Consider the following 18,353-nt stretch of genomic DNA (forward strand, 5'->3'; position numbering starts at 1 on the left):
AAGTTGCGTTGGGACAGCTGCGTGTTCTTCATGTCCCCACCGCACAACAATTCGCCGACATCATGACAAAGGGGCTCCCGACTCCGGCATTCCAGGAATTCCGCTCCAGTCTGTGCATTCGACCACCCGATGCTCAGACTGCCGGGGGGTGTTGACGATCAACTTCCTCTCTTACCTGCTGACTGAGTCGTGCACGTAACCTACACACGTTCTCCTCTAACTGGCGCACATCACCCATGTAGTGAGCGCTCTGCGCCTCTGTTGTAACACTATATATACGAGTGTAATACGATTGCAACACCACAAGATGCATTGCTCTCTCCCTTCTCCAGTCTACATAGAGATCAAGCAAACGTGCCATCCCACGACCACGAGCATGCTCCTGTCACTCCTACAAGCGCGCCGCAGATCTCACAGACCGCGTCCCCCGCCGCTAATAGAAACTATCTGAAGAAAAACGAGCAAGTGTCTAACTGAACCTGAACTTCACGCCAGGTGCGGCAGGCTTAGTCAGGCTAACAATTCACCCCCTTAAGCTTGCTGCACCGTCCGTGATGACATGACACCAAGTTTCTCACGCATTCCCATGAACCTGATCCTTCCCAGCGCCTTGGTGAGAATGTCAGCGAGCGGTGTGGTAAGGAGGCGGAGGGGGGGACGGAGTTGGATCTGGGGAGGAAACTCGAGAAGATGGAAATCGAGTTATGTAAGAGCCCGTTTGGATCTGAAGAAGAAGCACAGGAAACTCAGTAAGAAGGGTAATTGTACCTCTCGCAAGAGATCGTCTCAGGGAAGGTGAAGGAATTGTATTCCGATTCCGGCCGCAACAGGGTAATGGGGATGATTATTAAGGAGAAGGAGAAGGAGAAGCAACCCTCGAAGAAGCAGGCGACGGTGGTGGATTCCGGCGAGGAGGAGATGGGCAGGGATTCGGCGCAGCAGCAGTCCCTGATGGAGGAGATCATATCCGTGGAGAGGGAGCGCAAAGACCTGCTTGGCTCACTTACTCCCACCTTTTCTCTCTGGGAAGAGATTGATTCTCAAACAACCTGGACGATCGCCACAACTACTTTTTCTAGGGACAACAATGAGAATCCACTTGCAGACTACTTCAACCTGATCCTCCAAGCTATGGAGGACCTGGGTCATCGGATGCTTTCTACATTATATTTTCTCAACAAATCCGATAACTCTGTCTGCTCCTACAAGGCCACTGAATTGTGCAATCCAGCAACCAAACTGAATATGCACATCAAGGGATTCAGCCCGAAGCCGGAGCCGGAGCCAGAGCCAGAGCCAGAGGAGCAGCCAGGGCAGATCGATTTGTCGAGTCTTTTCAGATAATTACAACAACACCTTGGCCCGGTTAGATATGGAGGAGCATGAGGAGAACAAATGTGAGGATGTTCATGTGAAGAAGACCAAGGAAGAGGAGGACAAGGAGAAGGACGTATCCACAATCGAGTATCTCAAGAAAAGGATGGACATCGAGCAACAATTTTTAGCCAATCATCGAAAATCCTGGGAAAATGTGTGGGGCAGCACGATTGGACGGTGCGGTGGATTTATGGATACAAGTAAGTAACTAACTTTCTGCTCATATCTACTAGTTCTCGTAATATTTTCATGCATGCACCACAATGCTTCCTTTTCTGTGATATTCTCTCGCTGTGATCCTCAAATGTTAGTTGCACTTGCACAAATGTTGAATCCATTGGATCTTTAGGGTCGCCGTCTTGTCGCATTTACAGATATTTTGTGCCTGCCATGATAAATTTAAATTGTGCAAATGCTGAACCCATTGGATCTTTAGGCTCGCTGTCTTGTCGCATTTAAAGATATTCTGTACCTGCCATGATAAAACTGTCAGGTGGGTTGTGTAATATTGAATAATTGACTGAAAAAAAATGTTATCAATTGTAATACTGCGATACCTTGGGACTGGTCTAGTAACAGGACAGCATGGACACTTATAAGTGTCCTCCTCTGCCACAAGCCGTCCGTGAAAATCACCTCAGTAATTCGAATCTTGAACCTACAGCGTTCTCCCTTTATGGATAAAGCAGGATTTCTTTATCACGAATTAATTAGAAACACTGCATGCAGCATTAGTATATAGTAGTAAACTCCTACATATTATACTTGTGAATCAGTCAACAACCTGCTAAATTAACAAGTTCTAATTGTAGAAGATGAAACTATCCTTTCAAGCACTGTGGCAATTTTTGGAGTAGGAATATTAATGTACCATTTGGTAGCTGACGACGATTTAAATGCAAGCAAGCCAGTGGTGTAAGACAGATTAACACAGCTCACACTGATAATCAACAAAGAAGTAATAACTCCATCCTTAGTAGAACAAAAGTGACCCTCCTAAGAAATAACCTACAGTAAAACCAGCAAAGAGCGGTACCATTGGCTCTCTACAGAGGCATCCCGTAATCCAGTAGCCTGGACAGCAAGGGCATGTGCTCCCCAGAGCATGACCACAGCAACACGACTTCCATCTAAAATGCAGTAATATTTTTGTTCAGTTTAGAGCTGAAAACCTATATTGCTTACCTGCTGTCTGTTATGTAGACATTGTGGGTCTCCTTTTGACTGCTAGATGCTGTCGCTTACTTGTCAGTAACCTCAACGGTTAGTCCAACAAACATCTGTTGGATATAAAAAATAATAGCAAGCACAGGTTAGACATAAATGTGATGAAAAATAATTTTGCTTATCAACCTGAAGTATAGTGGTCTGCTCAGCTCAAGCCTCCAGGAAGGAGCATTGTGAGGAAACAGAGGAAAGTTTTCTGGCTGGGGTTTGTTCACCCCTAGTCTGGTATGTAAAGCATAGCCTAAGAGGCGATCCAAACGCCCGTGCTTTTGTCTAGCATCATATAAGCTTAAGTTTTCAACTATATGTATGCAAAACAAAATATGTGTTTTCTTCTTGTTATATGGAACATGACATACATAGAGGTAACAACCTGACGCTCCAATAACACCTAGTAAATTTTGTAAACGTTGCTGTGTCGAAGTTTGTCACTTCCCATACTCTGCTAAACTATGAGCATCCATGTGTATAACTGCTTAGTTACATGATCCTATGAAAGTGGCCGTTCCATAACTGGCAATCAACCTAAATAGGTAGGAGTAACAGAATTCCACAACTGGCAATTAACCTAAACTGCTTTATTTTTTTCATTCTTAACCTCTACACTATCTGTATCTGTATAGTTATCTTGTTTTGAATAATAATTCAAACAATTAGCATGCATATTAATCTCTAACTATGAGACAAACACGCGTAACAGTAGGGGGGATGTGTGTAACTGTACATATCCTATAGTTTTTGTGTGTTACTTGTGTGGAGTAACTATGAGATGCAGGTTTTGTATAATATGTCCTATAATATAGTATAGAAATAATGTATATAACATGAAAATAAATAATGTACTTTGCTTACTTTATTTGCTTATTCATATAAGAATTCTGACAGTTGACACTTATCTTTGGTGCTGCAGCCATATTGAGCCCTATGCAATTTACACATCACACACCTGGTAGCATCCCTTCCCCTGCTGCCATCACCGGCAGTACCTTGCAAATCTATTCAATCAAGATAAAGAGTATAAAAGGCTTGAACTGGCCACTCAGAGTATATGGCGAGGTTGCTGCTCGAGACACTGTGGACCGCAACCGCAACATTCTATTTTCTCGGTCAAGGTTTGACTACCAAGAACTCAATGGAGAAGTATGTAGTGCATTCAGTTTTCTGTTCTATTTTCCTCTGTTTCTTCCTCCTGACTATATATGTAGCACATTATGGTTAGGTGTTTATAATAATGATATGATGCTTGCAGGATGATTGCTTATGCTTGACTGGTCCGTCTCGTGCTATTGTTGCCTTGGACCATGTTGAGTTTGAAGTTGATCTCCAAGTAGCCAATGGAGCAGAGTCTCAAACATTGATGAGCTGTAGAGGTTGTTATGGCGGTACAGATGGTTTTTTCTCTTCCTTGGCCAGCGTAACTGATGGTGGTGATGAATGTACCTTGTCGTTCTCCAACAAGAGCTGTAGAGTTGAGGTAACCCTTGACCAGATTGATAAATCACTCCAGGCTACTATCGTGGGCGTACATGTTACCAAAGGGCGTTGGCCTTTTAAGCATGGATGCCGAGTTGTGTGTTCTTGGTCTCCTGCTGCGGCGGCAGATGTCATTGGTAAGACTTGCAGGCGAGTTGTGCTTCTTGATCACCGTGGTAAAGGAATGCACAGAAGACCAGACAAGTATCTTCATCTCTCAAGGAGAGTCGTTTCAGTTGAATCATGTGGGACGCTGAGAGTGTCCATAGAAGCATATGGAAAATCTCGTCGCTGTATTGCTCGAGAAGGTCACATCAACTTCCCTGTTCAGCAGTGCCAAACAAGAAGGATTGAGTGTCAAGTTGGCGACTCCACGGTGGAGGTTGCTGTAGGCTGGTCGTTGCTTGTGAAGGAAAAAGCACTCTTGACGGTGATGAGGCAGTCCGGGATGGAGATGGAGATGGAGATGGATTCTGATTCTGATTCTGACTCTGGCTCCGGCTCCGGTTCCGGCCATGAGATGGACGAGAGGGATTCCAGCAAGGAGCCGGTGAGGGATGCCGGCGGCAAGGAGATGGTGCAGATGGCCAATGACTTGGTTGGTGTTCTTTCCGGCCACCTTGGGATACTTAAGAGGGAGATCTCGTTCCTGAGGACAGAGGTCAAGTCCCGGGGATTGGCTGGAAACAGGGCTTGTCAAGAGCAGATCATGTCTAACCTAGGGCCCCTTGATGAAAATCTTCTCAAGAAGGTGAATTTGCCTTACCTAGGTTCCAACACTGAGGAGGTGATGGATTTTCTGCTGGTCGAGACGCAGCAGTTGCTCTACCGCTTCAACTCTCTCGCATCCATTCTACAAAAACTCAGAATCCCCATATCTTCCGACAAGATTGATAAGCTGCGTCTCATATCCAATGCACTTGTGGGCATCTCGGAGCTTATCAAGAGGCACAAATCTGTTGCTGCTGACAAGCAAGAGGGTGAAGATCGTTTGGACTGTGCCGGATGGGAGGCTACATGGGGAAGCTCGACGGGAAGACATGGTTGCTTTGACGACATAAGTAAGCAAAAATAAATACTGTCATCTAGCTATCTTTTCCTCTCTTTAATTGGGCCTCAGTCAATTCAATGCACTTTTCCTTTTTGTATATATCACTGCAAAGCAAAGTAGAACTCTTCTTATATATGCATAGATTTTAATCTGCTAATTTTATTAATAGCTCGATCTCTAACCATCCGCAATCTCTTAATTTTGTGATGCAGCAACATTGAGTCCTATGCAGTTTACGGCTTGCACGCCTGGAAGCTTCCCATCCTCGTCCGTGGCTGGTCCTGCCTTGGAGATCTACTCAATCAAGCTCATTAATCTGAATCCTAATCTGAGTTGGCCCATTGATGTCTATGGCGTGGTCGCTGCACGGGATGATTTTGACCACAACCGCAACATTCTCTTCTGCCGGTCAAGTGCAGACTGCCAAAGAATTAACCAAGAGGTTTGTATAATGTCTATCTTCTCGGCCGTTGAAAATTTTTCTGCCATATTTAGTGAGCATAGAGCAAATAGGCTAGAAAAGCAATTAAAGTAGTCTCGCACTTGCCGAGGCTGTTTCTGGATGATAGCAGGGCACATGCCACTGTTATGTTTATTTCTGTATATCGCAAAGTAATGCGGCACATGGGCAAAGGCCGAGCGAATATGGCTGACATTGGCCGCCTGATTGGGTGGCTGTGTGATTGACGGAGGGTAGAGATATGCAAAGGTTGTAAAATCGACTATGGATATTGACCTGCTGTTTCTTTGGGTGTAAAAGCAGAAGGTGTCGGTTCTAAATCCAAATTCAAAACCTGTGTATTATAGTGGTACAGATTATTAGGATCTGTTTGCGAACGGAGTATTTTTTTTCCAGATTTTGGCCATGTAATATCTGTTAGTCTATGTCTAGTTAAACTAGTTGAACTGAATTGTTATTTTGCATCATGTGTGTGACTGATGTTGATGAACATGGCGCTTGCAGGACCCTTTTTTGCACTTGATTGGCCCGTCTCGTGCAATTGTAGCTGAAGAACCTGTGATGTTTCAAATTGAACTGAAATTGAAGTATGGAGCAAATTTCAAAGATACAGCATTGTTCACTTCCAACCAAAGTTATCGCTCCATCATGCCATATGATACCATGCAGATCTATAACCGCTGTTGTACAGCAGAGATAAGCCTTGGGCGAGTTGATCCAGCAATCCAGGCCACAATTGTAGGTGTTTGTGTGACTAAAGGGGAGTGGCCTTTTAAGTATGGATGTAAAGTTTCTTGCTTGTTTTCTCCTGCTGATGCAACGGAGGGATGCGCGGCAGAAGTCGTTTTGCTTGACCGCCGTGCTAAAAGGATGCGTGCGGGATCAGATGGGTATCTTTCTTTGTCAAGAAATGTCGTGTCAGTGGGATTGCAGGGCACACTCCTAGTCATCACAGAAGCATACTCAAAGTCCGGACTCAGTATTGTTCGAAAATATCACGCTGAATTTCCTATCCAGCAGTGTCAGATAGATAGTCGTGAGTGCTCAGTTGACGGCTCCAAACATCAATGATCTTGTTGCTGCTAGTTTGTCAAATCTTATGTAACAGCTCTTGTTCTTGCATATATACTATATTTGAGCATGTAGTTAGTTGTCAACCTGTGCACAAAAACGAACCTCTTGTTAGGCATAGGTTTGGCAAACCATAATTATTTTTATGGCAGATTTGACTGGCTCCATTTATCTTTTCCCTCATGCCTGCCATTTGGTCTTGTAGGAGGAACTGAGGATGCACAAAGGAACAATGGAGCTGGTGGTGCTGTGTGATGTCGAGTGGCAGGCGATGGTTAGTTAATTCCTTAGTTTAGAATGGAGCTGGTGGTGGCCGTCGTGAGTGCTCAGTTGACGGCTCCACATTGAAGATAGTTGTTGCTTGGTCTCGCCTTGTCATTTTTGTATCTTGAGCAATGTTTCGAATTTTGATTCAAATTTTTGTGACAACTTACATTGATGTTGTGTCAATGTACTAATTTTTTTTACGAATTTTTTCAAACATTTTTGAGTGTGCAACGAAGTCCGGTGCACCGGTAGCACCAATTGCCCCGGTGCACCAGATATGTTCCCGGACCAGGCTACCCGTGCTGTGCTGCCTCATGCTTAGTCCTGGCCATGGGAAGCCCGGCTCGGCCCGAAAAAGCCCGACCGGGCCTGGCCTGACGCTGCTCCTGGGCTGGCCTTGGGCCTAGACTTTGAGCCTGAAGGCCGGGCCGGGCTGGGCCTGGGCCTGTCGTTTTTGCAATTTCCCGAAGAGGCCTGGCCCAAGGCATGTCGGGCTTTTATGTGTTGGGGCTGGGCTTGGGCCTAAAAACCAGGCCTGATGGCTGGGCCAGGCTCGGGCTTGGGTTTTTTACTTGGGCTTGGCTAGGCCCGGCCCGAAGCCCGGCCCGGCCCTAGTTTTTTGCCAGGTATAGTCATGCTCCATCCAGGCTAACTACTTGCTCCTATTCCCAGGCCAGGCTGACGCCACCAGCCTCAGGACATGCACCAAACATGAACGAGGCAACTCTCAGGGAAGCTCCCAGGAGCTGTGGAAACGAAGAACCAAATGGCTCATAATCTTGCTATGTTCTCAGGCCTACTACATGTAAAAATAATGATAAAACCCAGGCACTGCTTGAGATTGAAAAACAAAAAAAAAATGTCTCAACTTTGTGAAATGATTTTCAACAAAACAAATATATAAATGCATGCACCTCATCAGCAGACTTTGTTCATCTTATTACCAGCTATGTATGTATGTATGTATGTATGTATGTTAGGCTCAATCTTGCAGAGCCTACTCACCCGTAACAACATGAACAATAATCATCATGCAATACATACATACATCACATTGTTGGAAATATTAGCACTTTTTCGATTAGACTTATCCACGAGTAAACAGTAAGCAGGGCATAAAAGGTATGCATCTCATAGCGATATCTAAGCATACTACGCACATACAGAACATAGAATCGAACCTTCTATGAGTAGCACATATACAGCTAGCATAAGTACGAGTAAACGAGGGATGAACAGATCATACCCTCCGGTTGGCCAGGCCAACGCGGCGGCGGCAGCAGCAGCCTCGGCGTCGTCCGTGGCCTTCTTCTTAGCGGCGGCGTCGCCGGCCATGGTGTCGATGGAGAGGAAGTAGTGAAAGCAGAGGCGAACGGAGTTGGGGACGGATCGGGAGCAGTCGCGTCGAGACGCTCCCCAAAAACCTTATTGCCGTTTTCCCGGGCATGATCTCGAACGACAGGGTTCCGGAGGCACCTGCTCTCTCGACCAGCCGTGCACGCGGTCGTCGGGATGGGATTGCCGAAGGCAGCACAGAGTGAGGAACAGTAGATGACGGCTAGGTCACGCGAGAGGGAGAGAGTGAACTGAACTAGGTTACTCCACTGGCCAGAGCCTTCTTATATAGTCCGCAAGGAAGAAAGTCATGGGCCTTGCGGAGGCCCACGACCGAGTCGGCCCACTCCCGGCAAGGGAGTCGACGAATCCCGGCAAGGGGGTCGACGAATCCCGGCAACGCAAGTCAGCCCACAGTCCAACGCCTTGGACAGTGGCCCACATGTTAGCGACTCATTAATTAATCCCTGATTAATTAATTCGTTCCTGAGCGGCAAAAATAAGCTTCGGCTCATTCCCGCAACACGCGGCGCGCGCGTCGTGACGAGGCGAGGCGTGGCGAGGCAGGCGGCGGAGGCGGAGGAGCGCGCGTGTACCACTCCTCTTCCCAAGCTCCCAATGGCAAGTGGTAGAGCAGCCCTTATAAAGGGGTCTCAACTCTCCTCAACTAGCAAGGTGGGACTAAACTTCCCACCACCTGCCATCTCATACATGGGCCTCAAGATTAACCAGGGATTAGTCTCTTATATGGGCCTAAGCCCATCCATAATCCAACAATCCCCCACCAGATCTCGAGGCACATAAGTTTGTCAACTCTTCCAAACAATGTTTGATATACCAGAATTTTCAGTGGAGACTGTTAAGTTGAACTTCCACCTAGAGCAACAGGATTAGACTTCTTCACACCTGAACAATGGACTATGCCTTGAATTGTCAGTTTGGCGTGCAGAAGTTTCGCCTATTGTCAGCTGATACTCGGCTGCCGTAGGCTAAACCCCACGGGTGGAGCTTATTAGTCATACTCCGTACCTTCTCATGAGCTTACTAGAGATTACCCAATCACATAGACTGTGACCAGCAGTCGGGCTCACATATGTGTGTTCCTCCAAGGAATGCTCTGTAGGTTAGCTTCTTGCTTACATAAGCTTTGGAACACATTAAGACAAAAGTCAGCCTGCCTTACAGAATTGAGAGTATTACTGCATCTCCAACGGAGTGGGTTTATTAAGGATACTCTCCTCAGTTGACCGCTGGATTGTTTTCCCAGGTCCTAATTCACGGGATCTCCGATCACATAGGTTGGGTTACCCCCATGTCAACTTCTGTGGGTCTCATACCCATCTCCCTCGATGCATTTTCTATCACAATCCGTGATAGCCCTTTCGTAAAAGGGTCTGCCAGATTCTTAGCCGTCTGGATATAATCCAACGCCATTACTCCGGAGTTTCTTGATTTTCTGACAGATTTCAATCTTCTTCTTATGTGCTTTGTGGATTTCATGTTGTCCTTTGAACTCTTAGCCTTGGCAATCACTCTTTGATTGCCACAGTTCATAAGGACAGCCGGCATTGGTTTATCAACCACCGGCAAATCCATCAAAAGCTCACGAAGCCATTCTACTTCGACGCATGATGTGTCTAATGCTGTGAGTTCTGCTTCCATAGTCGATCTGGTTAAGATCGTCTGCTTGCAAGACTTCCAGGAAATAGCACCACCACCAAGTGTGAAGACATGTCCACTTTTTGCTTTCATCTCATCAGCATCAGATATCCAATTCGAATCACTATACCCCTCAAGTACCGCCGGGTACCCAGGATAGTGAATTGCATAGTTCGCAGTACCTTGCAAATAACGCATCACTCGCTCAACAGCATGCCAATGCACATCTCCCGGATTGGAAACAAACCGGCTCAGTTTGCACACAGCAAATGAGATGTCAGGACGAGTAGCACATGCTAGGTACATCAGTGAACCAACCACTTGATAATATCTCAATTGATCTACAGCCGTGCCTTCGAACTTTCGAATCCGCACGCTAGGATCATATGGTGTTGCAGAAGGTTTGCAGTTCGAATATCCAAAACGGCTCTTCTCAACATAGTGGGATTGCAAAAGTGTAATTCCACCCTCAGAATTTCTCAGTAGCTTGATGTTCAGGATAACATCAGCCACACCCAGGTCCTTCATCTCAAAGTTGTGAGATAGAAAAGACTTGACCTCCTCAATGACCTTGAGGTGGGTCCCAAATATCAGTATGTCATCGAAATACAGACACATTATAACTCCTTCGCCCCCACCGTAGCGATAATATACACATTTGTCAGCTTTGTTCACAACAAAGCCAGCAGATGTCAGAGTAGTGTTGAACTTCTCATGCCATTGCTTAGGCGCTTGTTTCAGGCCATACAAAGATTTCATTAGCTTACACATCTTTTATTTCCTGACCATTTACTACAAAGCCATCCGGCTGTTGCATGTAAATTTCCTCGTCTAGCTCTCCGTTAAGGAAAGACGTCTTAACGTCCATCTGATGAACGAGAAGACCATGCGAGGCAGCCAAAGCGAGTAACACTCGAATGGTTGTCAGTCTAACCACAGGTGAATAAGTGTTAAAGAAATCCTCTTCTTATTTCTGGGTATAACCCTTGGCCACAAGCCTAGCCTTGTACTTCTCAACAGTACCATCGGGCCTAAGCTTCTTTTTGAACACCCACTTACATCCTAATGGTCGACAACCATAAGGACAATCAGTGATCTTCCATGTCCCGTTAGCCAAGATGGAATCCATCTCATTACGGACCGCATCCTTCCAGTAGTCAGCATCCGGAGATGCATAAGCTTCTGAAATGGAGCTAGGAGTATCATCATCCACGAGGTACACGAGGAAATCATCACCAAAGGACTTTGTAGTCCTCTGTCTCTTGCTCCTAACAGGAGCTTCCTCGTCATCCTCCGTGGAACTCTTATCACTTTTATGTTTATAATATTCCATCGGAATAGCAGGTTCAGGAGTCTCATCAGATTCCAGTCTAGAATTGCTTTGCATATCTCTCATGGGGAAAATATCCTCATAGAATGTAGCATCCCTAGACTCTATAATTTTACCGACCTTCTGGTCAGGTACCTCAGATTTCACCACTAGAAATCTATAGCCAACGCTATGCTTGGCATAGCCAAGAAAAACACAGTCCACGGTCTTTGGTCCCAACTTGCACTTTTTGATTATCGGCACGTTGACTTTCACCAAACAGCCCCAAGTGCGCAAGTAAGAGAGTGTAGTTCTTTTCTTTTCCCATTGCTCATAGGGAGTAGTATCATTATCCTTTGTGGGAACTTTATTCAGGACATGACAAGATGTCAATACAGCCTCCCCCCACCATGCCTTGGATAAACCCGATGTATCTAACATGGCGTTAACCAAATCAGTTAGAGTACGGTTTTTCCGTTCGGCAACCCCGTTTGACTGGGGTGAGTAGGGAGGCGTCCTCTCATGAATAATACCATGTTCTGCACAGAATAAATCAAACTCATTAGAAAAGTACTCCACCACGATCAGATCGGACTCGTTTTATTTTCTTCTCAAGTTGGTTATCAACTTCAGCCTTATAGACTTTAAAGTAGTGTAGAGCCTCATCCTTAGTATTTAACAAATACACATAGCAGAATCTAGTGGAATCATCAATCAGAGTCATGAAGTATTTCTTTCCACCTTTAGTCAACACACCATTCATCTCACAGAGATCTGAATGTATGAGCTCTAGAGGTGCCAGGTGTCTCTCCTTCGCAGGCTTGTGAGGCTTACGAGGTGAAACTCAGGATTAAATCCATCTTAGCTAGCCGCGTCATACAACCGAAATTTATGTGACGAAGACGTGAATGCCAAACCTCATATTCTTTCACATTAGAATGAATTTGGTTCACGACTTTATTACAGAAATCCTCCAGGGAAAGGCGGAACAAACCACCACAATCATATCCTTTTCCAACAAATAGTCCATACTGAGATACGACTACTTTGTTAGACTCAAATACTAACTTAAACCCTTCTTTACATAGAAGGGAGCCACTAACAAGATTCTTCTTTATGGCGGGGACATGCTGCACGTTCTTCAGTTGCACGATCTTTCCCGAAGTAAACTTTAGATCTACCGTGCCAACACCATGAACAGAAGCATGCGAGCCATTCCCCATCAGGACGGAACAATCTCGTGCGACCTGGTAGGAAGAAAACAAAGACACATCAGCACACACATGAATATTGGCCCCAGTGTCAACCCACCAATCGGTGGACTGACAAACTGAAAGTATGGTAAACAGATTACCATACCCAGATGCCGCATCATTGTTGCTCAAAGTGACATTCACGGACTTGGAGTCCTGTGCTGGGCACTTGTTTGGGCACTTGTTTGCCCAATGTTTATCTGAACCACAAGTAAAGCAACCATCTCTCTTTTTGTCTTTCTTCTTACCCTTCTTCTTAAAGGTAGTATTCTGCCGGACAGAGTTCTTTTCCTTGAACTTGTGGAAGTTCTTCTGCACCACATTGGCGCTAGAAGAACCCTCTGCCCCTTTCACGTGTGAGTCCTTTGCTCTCGAGTTCTGCTCAACACTGAGATGACCAAAATGACATCCTCAACAGAGAATTCACGTCTCAAGTGCTTGAGAGAAGTAGCAAAGTTCCTCCAACTAGGAGGGAGTTTTGCAATAATGCAATCCGCGACAAACTTGTCCGGTAACTCACACTTCAGGAGCTCCAACTCCTTGGCAATGCACTGTATCTCATGAGCCTGGTCCAATACAGAACGGTTATCAACCATCCTATAATCATGGAACTGCTCCATGGCATACAGCTCACAGCCAGCATCAGTTGCGCCGAAGTTGACTTCGAGGGCATCCCACAAGTTTTTGGCAACCCCCATATGAATATAGGCGTCAACCAACTTGTCTCCAATCACACTCAAAACTGCTCCCAGAAAGATTGTGGTTGCCTCCCTAAATGCCTTCTCCTGTTCAGGAGCAATCGTTTCTGTGAGGGACACACCATTCAACCCAAAACACGTTCATCGCTATGAGCCACAAGGTGGTCCTAGTCTGCCAACGCTTAAAATGCATCCCGGTAAAATTTTCCGATTTCAGAGTAGCAGCAAAGCCTTGAATCGAAAAGTGCCTATAATAAGGTTTTTGGATTGTTGGAAATATTAGCACTTTTCCGATTAGACTTATCCACGAGTAAATAGTAAGTAGGGCATAAAAGGTATGCATCTTATAGCAATACCTAAGCATACTAGCACGTACAGAACATAGAATCGAACCTTCTATGAGCAGCACATATATGGCTAGCATAAGTACGAGTAAACGAGGGATGAACAGATCATACCCTTTGGTTGGCCAGGCCAACATGGCGGCGGCAGCAGCAGCCTCGGCGTCGTCCTTGGCCTTCTTCTCTCCCCAAAAACCTTATTGCCGTTCTCCCAGGCAGGATCTTGAATGACAGGGTTCCGGAGGCACCTGCTCTCCTGACCAGCCGTGCACGCGGTTGTTGGGATGGGATCGTCGGAGGCAGCACAGAGTGAGGAACAGTAGATGACGGCTAGGTCACGTGAGAGGGAGAGAGTGAACCGAACTAGGTTCGCGCGTCGAGGCGAGGCGAGGCGAGGCGTGGCGAGGCGGGCGGCGGAGGAGGAGGAGCGAGCGTGTACCACTCCTCTTCCCAAGCTCCCAATGGCAAGTGGTAGAGCAACCCTTATAAAGGGGTCTCAACTCTCCTCAACTAGCAAGGTGGGACTAAACTTCCCACCACCTGCCATCTCATACATGGGCCTCAAGATTAACCAGGGATTAGTCTCTTATATGGGCCTAGGCCCATCCTTAATCCAACACACATCACATACAATGCCTAGCCTGCTCTGCTAATTTAAGAACAAAATTGACAGTAACAATATCATCTCATCATGCTATGCTATGCTATGCTACACAAACACAGTGTCTATATCAATGCATGCACGGTTCATCCAGTTCCCCCCCTTTTTTAGCTCCAATCAACTCCAAGAAGTATTTGGTCGCCACATGGTCTTCTGCACAAACGACAGCCGGACCTCCCAGTGCAGCGACTTGACGATTGACTCCATCTCGCGTATCGTTTCCATATCTGTCCCTGACGATCAGCCTCACTACTCGGTCCACCTCCACAATCACACCCAACAGTTCACATCTACAGCAACATCATTCAGCACTCGAGTCAGACTTAAACTCTTGTTCTATCAACAACCATAACAACATGTTTTTTTCATGCATAAATTTAGCAGGTTAAACATCATTTGATCAGTCATGGTGGTTTTCATGCCATGTCGGTTTCCCTAGTGAAAAGACCATTACCTCTTCTTAATCTTCGAGAAGAGATGGTTCGCGTAGACAATATCGTAGCTTCTCAGGTACTCCCTCCATTCGAAATTACTCGTCTAAGAAATAAATGTATCTAGATATATTTTAGTTGTAGATACATCCATTTTTGTGACAAGTAATTCTGAACGGAGGGAGTAGGTGCTAAACGAATCGTACCAGTCATGGTAGAGTCCAAACAGCCCGCACTCGTATATGATTGGGAGCGTGTCAGGTGAGTCGATTGGAACTACATTCATGACCCACACCTTCATGTCCTGCAAAGCTACTGCAAACCTACATCAGGAAGGGGATGACACGGATTAATATCACGTAGTGCAGTACGCTGCATTTTCCTGCTCCAAGACTTGCAAAGAACAGTTGATGTCAATGCTGCTAACATAAATTGCAGTGGAAGAAAACTGCAGACTGGATGGCAGAAGTATTCCTTTACAGTGCTAAAAAAGAATAATGATGACATGCTATGTTATTACTCCCTCCGTTCGGAATTACTTGTCGCAGAAGTGGATGTATTTAGACATATTTTAGTTGTACATACATCCATTTCTGAGACAAGTAATTCCAAACGGAGGGAGTAGTTCTTACCCTCCGTACACAGCTTTCATGTCCATGACATTTCTGACAGCAGACCAATCAATACCCAGGCCTACCATATAAGAATTGCTTATCACCCGCTTCTAGTGCTCATACTCCGCTTGAAAATTCTCCCCAGGGGCAGGTTTTCCATATACTCCAGTCTCAGAGCTTTTCGGCCTGTAAGGAGGACTTTCCACCCTCAATGGCCATTCCTCCGGACACCGTAAACCACGGACGGCAGGGTCTGCGTGCAATTTATGCATACAAGACTGCAATGAAACATTCCTTAAGGGCAATAAGAGAATATATGAACCTAAAATCAGGTACAAGATTTAGTGACCAGCATTAAAGATATAACCTGTTGAGAATGAGAACACTCACCAGGCAGCATCAAGATTATCACAATCTCCACACAGTGGAGGGTTTGCAACAGACCTTCTGTCATAGCAGCGGTTGTCCATTGGTTTCTGAAAAATCGGCACACCTACTCAATTTATCCTATCCTTTACTTTATTGACCAGTTTCCAGCACATTGACCTTGTTAGACCAGACATCGCTGGCAAAGTGCAAAACAAAATAGATATTAGATAACTAATTCACCATTTCATCACAACGGTCGAGTTGACATAGCATTTGGTAGCAACAATGGTATGTCCACAATGTAAAAAACAAAAAATCAATGATGTAATCATCAAACAATTTACCTTCCCATATCTTGACATCTTGGCAGTTTCTGGTATACAGGAGTAGCCGACCACACAAAGTAACCACCAGGCCGTAACAGTCTGTTCAGTTCTAGCAAGAGCTTACCAACACTGATAAATTCAGACAACAACAACATAGAGGAATGATATTGTACAAGAGGAGGCTTCTTGTAAAAGAAAGTACCTTCAATATGCTATGGTACTCTACAACGTGCACAGTGTACAACATCAAAGACCCTGCTGGGAAATGGTAGCCTTCAACAATGTATCTTGGCAGTTTCTGGTATACAGGAGTAGCAGACCACACAAAGTAACCACCAGGCCATAACAGTCTGCTCAATTCTAGCAAGAGCTTACCAACACTGATAAATTCAGACAACAGCAACATAGAGGAATGATATTGTACAAGAGGAGGCTTCTTGTAAAAGAAAGTACCTTCAATATGCTATGGTACTCTACAGCGTGCATAGTGTACAACATCAAAGACCCTGCTGGGAAATGGTAGCCTTCAACAATGTATCTTGGCAGTTTCTGGTATACAGGAGTAGCAGACCACACAAAGTAACCACCAGGACTTAACAGTCTGTTCAATGCTAGCAAGAGCTTACCACCTGCCAGATAACACTCATAATGTCAGACAACAGCAACTGAGGAATACAAGGAGAATCTAGTTGCAAAAGAAAATACCTTCAATATGCCATGGTACCCTGTAGGGTGCACGATGAGCAACATCAAAGACCCCGACAGGAAATGGGAGGCTTTTGGTACCCATAACCGCGGATATAGCAGGGATTCCTCCAAAGCTAGCAACTCGACATCCAACGTCTGAAACCACATGGGTCCGTTTTCCCCATGCCACATCTTTCTTTGCCTGTTTAGTAGTGATACGTCCCCAACGTATCTATAATTTATGAAGTATTCATGCTATTATATTATCCATCTTGTGTTTTATGGGCTTTACTATGCACTTTTATATTATTTTTGGGACTAACCTATTGACCCAGAGCCCAGTGTCAGTTCCTATTTTTTCCCTTGTTTCAGTGTTTCGAAGAAAAGGAATATCAAACGGAGTCGAAACGGAATGAAACCTTCTGGAGAAGTTATTTTTGGAAGGAAAGCAACCCGGGAGACCTAGAGTCCACGTCAAGAAAGAAACGAGGGAGGCACGAGGCAGGGGGCGCGCCCTCCACCCTCGTGGGCCCCTCGTGGCTCCCCTGACGTACTTCTTCCGCCTATATATCTCCATATACCCTAAAAACTTTGGGGAACAGAATAGATCGGGAGTTCCGGCGCCGAAAACCTCCAGAGCCACCGAAAACCAATCTAGACCCGTTCCAGCACCCTGCCGGAGGGGGGAACCCTCACCGGTGGCCATCTTCATCATCCCGACGCTCTCCATGACGAGGAGGGGGTAGTTCACCCTCGGGGCTGAGGGCATGTACTAGTAGCCATGTGTTTGATCTCTCTCTCTCTCTCTCTCGTGTTCTTGATTTGGCACGATCTTGATGTATCGCGAGCTTTGCTATTATAGTTGGATCTTATGATGTTTCTCCCCCTCTACTCTCTTGTAATGGATTGAGTTTTCCCTTTGAAGTTATCTTATCGGATTGAGTCTTTAAGGATTTGAGAACACTTGATGCATGTCTTGCATGTGCTTATCTGTGGTGACAATGGGATATTCACGTGATTCACTTGATGTATGTTTTGGTGATCAACTTGCGGGTTCCGTGACTTTGGGAATCTATGCATAGGGGTTGGCACACGTTTTCATCTTGACTCTCCGGTAGATACTTTGGGGCACTCTTTGAGGTTCTTTGTGTTGGTTGAATAGATGAATCTGAGATTGTGTGATGCATATCGTATAATCATACCCACGGATACTTGAGGTGACATTGGGGTATCTAGGTGACATTAGGGTTTTCGTTGATTTGTGTCTTAAGGTGTTATTCTAGTTACGAACTCTATGATAGATCGAACAGAAAGAATAGCTTCGTGTTATTTTACTACAGACTCTTGAATAGATTGATCCGAAAGAATAACTTTGAGGTGGTTTCGTACCCTACAATAATCTATTTGTTTGTTCTCCGCTATTAGTGACTTTGGAGTGACTCTTTGTTGCATGTTGAGGGATAGTTATATGATCCAATTATGTTATTATTGTTGAGAGAACCTGCACTGATGAAAGTATGAACCCTAGGCCTTGTTTCCTAGCATTGCAATACCGTTTACGCTCACTCTTATCGCTTGCAACGTTGCTGTTTTTATATTTTCAGATTACAAAAACCTATATCTACCATCCATATTGCACTTGTATCGCCATCTCTTCGCCGAACTAGTGCACCTATAAAATTTACCATTTGGGGACACAAGAGACTCTTTGTTATTTGGTTGCGGGGTTGCTTGAGAGAGACCA

General features: G+C 45.3%; 1 pseudogene; it reads left to right on the forward strand.

The window, feature by feature from the left end:
* The first annotated feature begins 834 nt into the window (after positions 1-834).
* LOC119361590 lies at positions 835-5,152 on the forward strand (annotated as a pseudogene).
* The last annotated feature ends 13,201 nt before the right edge of the window (positions 5,153-18,353 follow it).

The sequence above is a fragment of the Triticum dicoccoides genome, chromosome 2B, assembly GCF_002162155.2.
Source record: "Triticum dicoccoides isolate Atlit2015 ecotype Zavitan chromosome 2B, WEW_v2.0, whole genome shotgun sequence".
In the NCBI taxonomy this organism is placed as follows: domain Eukaryota; kingdom Viridiplantae; phylum Streptophyta; class Magnoliopsida; order Poales; family Poaceae; genus Triticum; species Triticum dicoccoides.